This window comes from Pholcus phalangioides, unplaced genomic scaffold (assembly GCF_987345545.1).
Source record: "Pholcus phalangioides strain wild (caught in Gottingen) unplaced genomic scaffold, Ppha-v1.0 ptg000017l_1, whole genome shotgun sequence".
Lineage (NCBI taxonomy): Eukaryota > Metazoa > Arthropoda > Arachnida > Araneae > Pholcidae > Pholcus > Pholcus phalangioides.
Window position 1 is genome coordinate 19,903,318 of NW_028301610.1, and position 6,000 is coordinate 19,909,317.

General features: G+C 39.6%; 1 non-coding gene across 1 annotated transcript; it reads right to left on the bottom strand.

The window, feature by feature from the left end:
- Positions 1-5,813: 5,813 nt before the first annotated feature.
- Positions 5,814-5,886, bottom strand: TRNAR-UCU (transfer RNA arginine (anticodon UCU)). Its single transcript has one exon. It is a non-coding gene; the product is annotated as a tRNA-Arg (tRNA).
- Between the last annotated feature and the right edge of the window lie 114 nt (positions 5,887-6,000).

Genomic DNA, 6,000 nt, shown 5'->3' on the forward strand with positions numbered 1-6,000 from the left:
ATGTTGACTGATTATTCAGGAAAATTAAAATGATAAAAACTGAATTTATAAATTCCTAAAAAAAATGAGTTGTACCAATATTTTAACTTCCATTTACAGAAACGTACCTTCCGAATTTTACGATTTAAAAGTTTCTTTTTCGATTAGAGATCGTACTCGTTTTCTATTTTGGTTGAGAAAAATACCATTACTTAACTATTTTGTGGTTTGTTTACATTGGTACCCCGTGTTATAAGCATGCTGTGCTTAGATTTGATACTGCCGTTAACACACGATTCAGGAAAAACGTCAAAAAATTCAAAGAAACATTCATTTATAGTTGTTGCAACTGGAATCAGTAAGTGAGGAACTACTCAACGAAACTGCTTTCCAAATCTCAAATATTACATTAAAAAACGGCAATTTTTTTTAGTTTTGTTTTTGAATTACAAAAAAGCTCACGTCAGTGAGCTACCAAATCAAATGACTCAGAGGTGCATTTACCGGTGGGTGAAAAAAGAGTGACCTAGACAGTGAGAGGAGAGTTCAGTGAGCAACCAAAAGACAGAATGATAACAAAAAGAAGATACAAAACTTACAATCAAATAAAAACGAAGAAAGAATGAAAAATTAAGATCAGTTACTTTTTAAACCTGCAACTCTTTACTCTCTCCCTGAAGTAAATAATCATCACAGTTGAGGTGGCTAAGGAGAACCGAACGAACAATGAAGTGAAGTCCACGTTTCCCGTATTTTCTAGGAAAGAATTATTTTTCCCATAACATTCAGATAATTGATCGTTTATGTGAAAATGCTCATTTTTCAAATATGCTAAGAAAATTTACTTCGAAATTTTTCATTCAAGAATTCATGATTTATCGCCAGTTGTTCATCAATGAAATGTCCCGGTTTTTCAAATATGGTCATGCTAGTCCACGGCTTCCGAGAAAATGACCACCAAAGAAAATTTTGAAATTTATTTATTATTTATTTAATTTATTAATTTTATTTTGTGTGTGTGTTCCTGGCGTTGGTGAAAAATTTTCCTGTTTCCAAAAGTTTAAAATCGGCAAAAAACGAAAACAAAACAATAATCTGAGTTTTAAGATTTACGAGAGAAACTAAATTAAACCATAATCAGCGCCGTCTTAAGAGCATCAAGGGGCTGCGGGCAAAATGTTTTTGCGGCCCTACCTGATTATAAATGTTTATCCGTACTAATTTACATGTTTATTCCCGAAAATTTTAACCGGGTCTCATTTGCATGAGACCTCTCTGCCATTTCCTCCACAAGGGTGGAGCTGAAAGGGTTCCAGCAATAGGGTCCAGGACGATTATCATCATTTTTTGTTGTTCCAAGTAATAAGTTCACTATAAATGGGCCCGTGGAAAGTCTGGTCTGGGGTCCACCACAGGTCTTAGCCAAGGGGCCCCCTGCTACAGAATGGGGTAAATGCCTTCTGCTCTTGAGGTCTTCCGGGCAGTGACTGGGTAGGCCCATACGTTAAGACGGCACTGATAATGATATATCAAACCATACGCCACCGAAACAAGAACAGAACATCTAGCCGTGGGTGGAGATACGGGGGGGGGCCATGATGATGCATTGCGCCCCCCCCCCCAGCGTCAAAGGTGGAGTCGACTGATCTATTGTATATATGAATTGACATCATCACCATCGTGCCCCCCAGCAATAATGACCATGACCCCCCCCCCAGACTTCCAAGTCTATCTCCGCCTATGCATCTAGCTATTTATCAGGGCCCCGAAATACTGTTAAGACTGCCTTGAGCTTGAAGACAAGGCCGGAACTAGGTACTTAGTCAGCCAGGTACGTATTTTGGGGCCCCCGTGTAATGTAGAAGGAGCAATTTAAGGATTGAATTCAGCACCAACCTCTTGTCCAGCACCGGGGGCAAAAGATCGGCTTGCCCCCCCCCCCCCCCAACACCACAGGTGGAGATAGACTTGGAAGTCTGGGGGGCACGATGATGATGTCAATTCATATATACTTATACATTAGTTCAATCAGCTCCACCTTTGACGCTAGGGGGGACGATGCCCCTACCACGCACCCCCCGGATCTCTGCCCATGCCAGTTGCGACTCTGGGAACCAGGTCAGTACGTCCAGCACCCATGAAAATTCAGATTAAATGAAAGAAATAATCCCAGAATTTTGGTAGAAGTTCAGAATTTATGAAATTCTGGATGGAAATTCAGAATTTTTGTGAAGGAAATTATTACCGTAAGTCCGGGGCCCGGTCTAAAAAGCAGCTCTGGCTCTCAGGTCCCTCTTTTGGTTATTCATATGTTTGCACACACTTTAGGTCACTATTTTTGTCTCTCACTGACCTGGTCCCTTGCTCTCTAGGCCATTCTTTTGGTCATTTACACGCTTGCACACGCTCTAGGTCACGTTTCGTTATTTTTCCGTTTTGGTCAAAGGAGGGTTCCAGGACAAAGTGGCCCGCGTTTATGGAACTTCTGAAATAATTTTTCTCACCAATTCTGAAGAAGTTTCTGATTAATTATATTTCTTTCAATCTAAAATCGCCTCAAATGATTCTGTAATTATTTTTTTCGGTAATTCTGAAAAAATATTCCTTCTCACTATTTTCAAATTATTTTATTAATATATCTTGGCATTATTTCTTTCATTAAATCTTGAGATTATTTCTTTCATTAAATCTTGAGATTATTTCTTTCAGTAAATCTTGACATTATTTCTTTCAGTAAATCTTGACATTATTTCTTTCAGTAAATCTTGACATTATTTCTTTCAGTAAATCTTGACATTATTTCTTTCAGTAAATCTTGACATTATTTCTTTCAGTAAATCTTGAGATTATTTCTTTAAATCTTGAAATTATTTATTTCAATAACGCTGCAGTAAAACTCTTAGGCTCAATCAAATTATTTTTTAATTTAATCGTCTTTTAATGTTTACCGTCATTGTCTAAAAATGATCAGCAGGCCACAACAAAAAGCTCCAGGGGCCACGAAGGTCAAATGTAGCCTACGGGCCATGCGTTGAAGACCCCTGTGCTAACCGAAATCCCCGTTGGTGGCCAATATTTTCGGGCCCATAGTGATCCATCCGGAGAGAAAGGTTCACTGTTCCATTTAATTGGACTGTGTCCACCATATAATATACACGGGGTGCTTACCAAACAAGGGTGTGTGGCATTTTACTGGTAAACCGTTGATCTTAGAGGTATATACTTCCAAATTATAAACAGTTTCCAAATAACGTGAAGTACTCAGATATGTCATTCACGTTGCAAGCAGTTGTATAGTTATTAAAAGAAAATAAAACAAACGTTTTAGACAGCCCCCGTGTGCCCCAAAACCCAATTTAGAAAGTTGTTGTCCTGTCTCTCCTGATGCCAAGAAAAAAGAATTTCATGTTTCTAAATGCGAAATATTCACTGAGATATTTCAATTAGAAAAATGGAGGAAAGTTGGGGAAGAAATGGCTCAAAATGCGGTAAAACAGTTTTACCCGTGTTTAACGCTTTTTTTTTCAAACTTTTCTCCGTTTTTCGAATTCAAATATCTCAGTGAATATTTCGCATTTAGAAACATGAAATTCTTTTTTCTTGGCATCAGGAGAGACAGCACAACAACTTTCTAAGTTGGGTTTTGGGGCACACGGGGGACTGTATAAAAAGTTATTTTTTCAGTATGTTGAGAAAATTCGGGCCTATGTGCTGCATAGGGATATTATAATGATTAAAATGAAAATTCCTAACAGATATGGGCATCCTAAGGTGCAACGAAACACCATTTAGGAGCCATCATTATTATTAAACAAGATGAAAGGAATGACGAAATTAGATCTTGCACAGGTATATTTATACTTTGTATAAAGTCAGTCCTGAGCTTGGGTCTGGTTCGATGATGATTGTAGGCTTGTAGGGGTAGTCCAACTAACACGAAACATATGACATGACAAAACAAAAATCTACGGGAGCGACATTTTACTCGCTTGATGGTTCGGTCGCCAATCTCCCGATTTTCCCTCGTGACAATAGGATGGCGTCGGTTTTACAAGTGCCGCCATCTGTGAGATAAAATACAAATCGAATCTCACCACAATCCAATCCGGAAACAACTTTTTCATCTGAAGGTAGTTAATCGCGTGAACTTGACGTCGCACCGATTATGTCTATCATGTCAAAGAAAGAGCACCAAGCACTCGAGTATATAAGGGATCTCATGATATAATGGCATCTGTTCTATATAGATTATACATTTCTAGATTAAAATTACGTTAAATTGGTAGGAATGTACTTTCAGCCGGGTGGAGGGCTCTCAGAACATCACTTTGCCCAAGGACCATCATGCTGTAAGACGGCCCACACTTCCTGGAGAAGGGCTCCTAGGCTGACATCTTTCACTGGGGCCCTTCTATAGTGAATTTATATCATGAAAAACAAAAACTAGAGTTAACTGTTCCAGGCTCGGAGCCCTGTCAGCTCCACCCGTGTGAGACCATGCAACTAGCACCAGAGCCCGACTTTTATTTAGGACCCTGGTCAAAGCAGGGATTAGTGGGGCCCCTCATGAATCAAAGACGCTTGGTTAGTCAACGAATATGAGATTTAATGTTTCCATTTGGGGCACATAACGTTATGAAGCCTCTCACAAAAGTAAAGGGAGTGACAGGAAGCGGGGGATCGAGCTTAAATTAATTTTGAAAATGTATTTTTCGTTTTTTAAATTCTCTCAAAAATCATGACTCGAGGAGGGCGCCTTTCCCCCTCTTTCACATGAACAAATCAAGTTCAAAAGAGCACCGACACGTCAACTATGACATGGCCGGACTTGAGCACACTTGTAATTGTTTTCGCAGGGGAGCTGGCACTGTGTTGTCCAATTTATTGCCGGACGGCTTTTTTGTAACCATGACATATCAGTTTGATAGTAACTTTCGGAAGCCAATGAAAACCCGACGTGTGTCAGAGTGTCCATGGACCCCAAAGTATAATGTTTTGCATTGTTCTGCAGCGAGCCCTCAACCGACTGGAAATGTTCTGCGGTAAAAATTACCATAATAATGTTTTTTCTTAAAATTCTTCCAGATTGCTCTGCAGTAGCACTGATTGTTCTGAGATTGTGGCATATTCCCCTTTAAGCCGAATTTATCTAAAATTCACAGGTAAAGAAATAAAGCATTCAAGTTAATTAATATTGCAGGAAGAAGTGATAATTAGTTTTGGAATCCCAGAACTACCCGTAGACGTTACAGGTCATATCCCCGAGTTGTGTATAAATTTAGTCTGAAATCAATCTATAAAGTAGAAATGCATAATGGATATACAGTCGAATCCCGTTATAACGAACGCCAAGAGACCGGAGGAATCACTTCGCGTTAAAACGAAATTTCGTTATAAAGGAATTCCAGGTTACATAGTATTTATTGTTCCTATGTAAATTTATTTGGGCGATTAGAAAAGTGTTCGCTAAAACGAGATTTTCGCTATAACGGTATTCGTTAAAACGGGATTCGACTGTATTGACTAGGGAGAAAAATTTCACGTGCTCCCAGTGACACGTAAGGGCCGGAGACCGTAGCCAGGGATTTTCAAAGAAGTGTGGAAAGGTCTTGTGGGCAAGAAAGAAGAAGCTGGCATGTTCAAGTGGGAGAGAGAATGGTCCAAATATACAATGCATACAAATTACATATATACAGCGCCTCGACTGTAACGGGAAACGAAGCCTCTATCCACAGTGCTGGGCAGTTTTGTTTGCCTTCCCTTTTACAGAATATGCAATATATACACACACAGAAAACACAAAGCCTGCATGCACTGCGACGGCAAAAAACAACGATCCCTGCCGGGATTCGAACCCGGGACCTTTGGATTAGAAGTCCAACGCGCTCTCCACTGCGCTACAGGGACATCGGAAGAAAGATGTCAACGTTTATAAGAAGCATTAATACCGTATTTGCAAATTGCAGACCAAGTATTAACGTCAGCAAATTTTTAGCTATTTTTGATCCCCCCCCCCCTGTC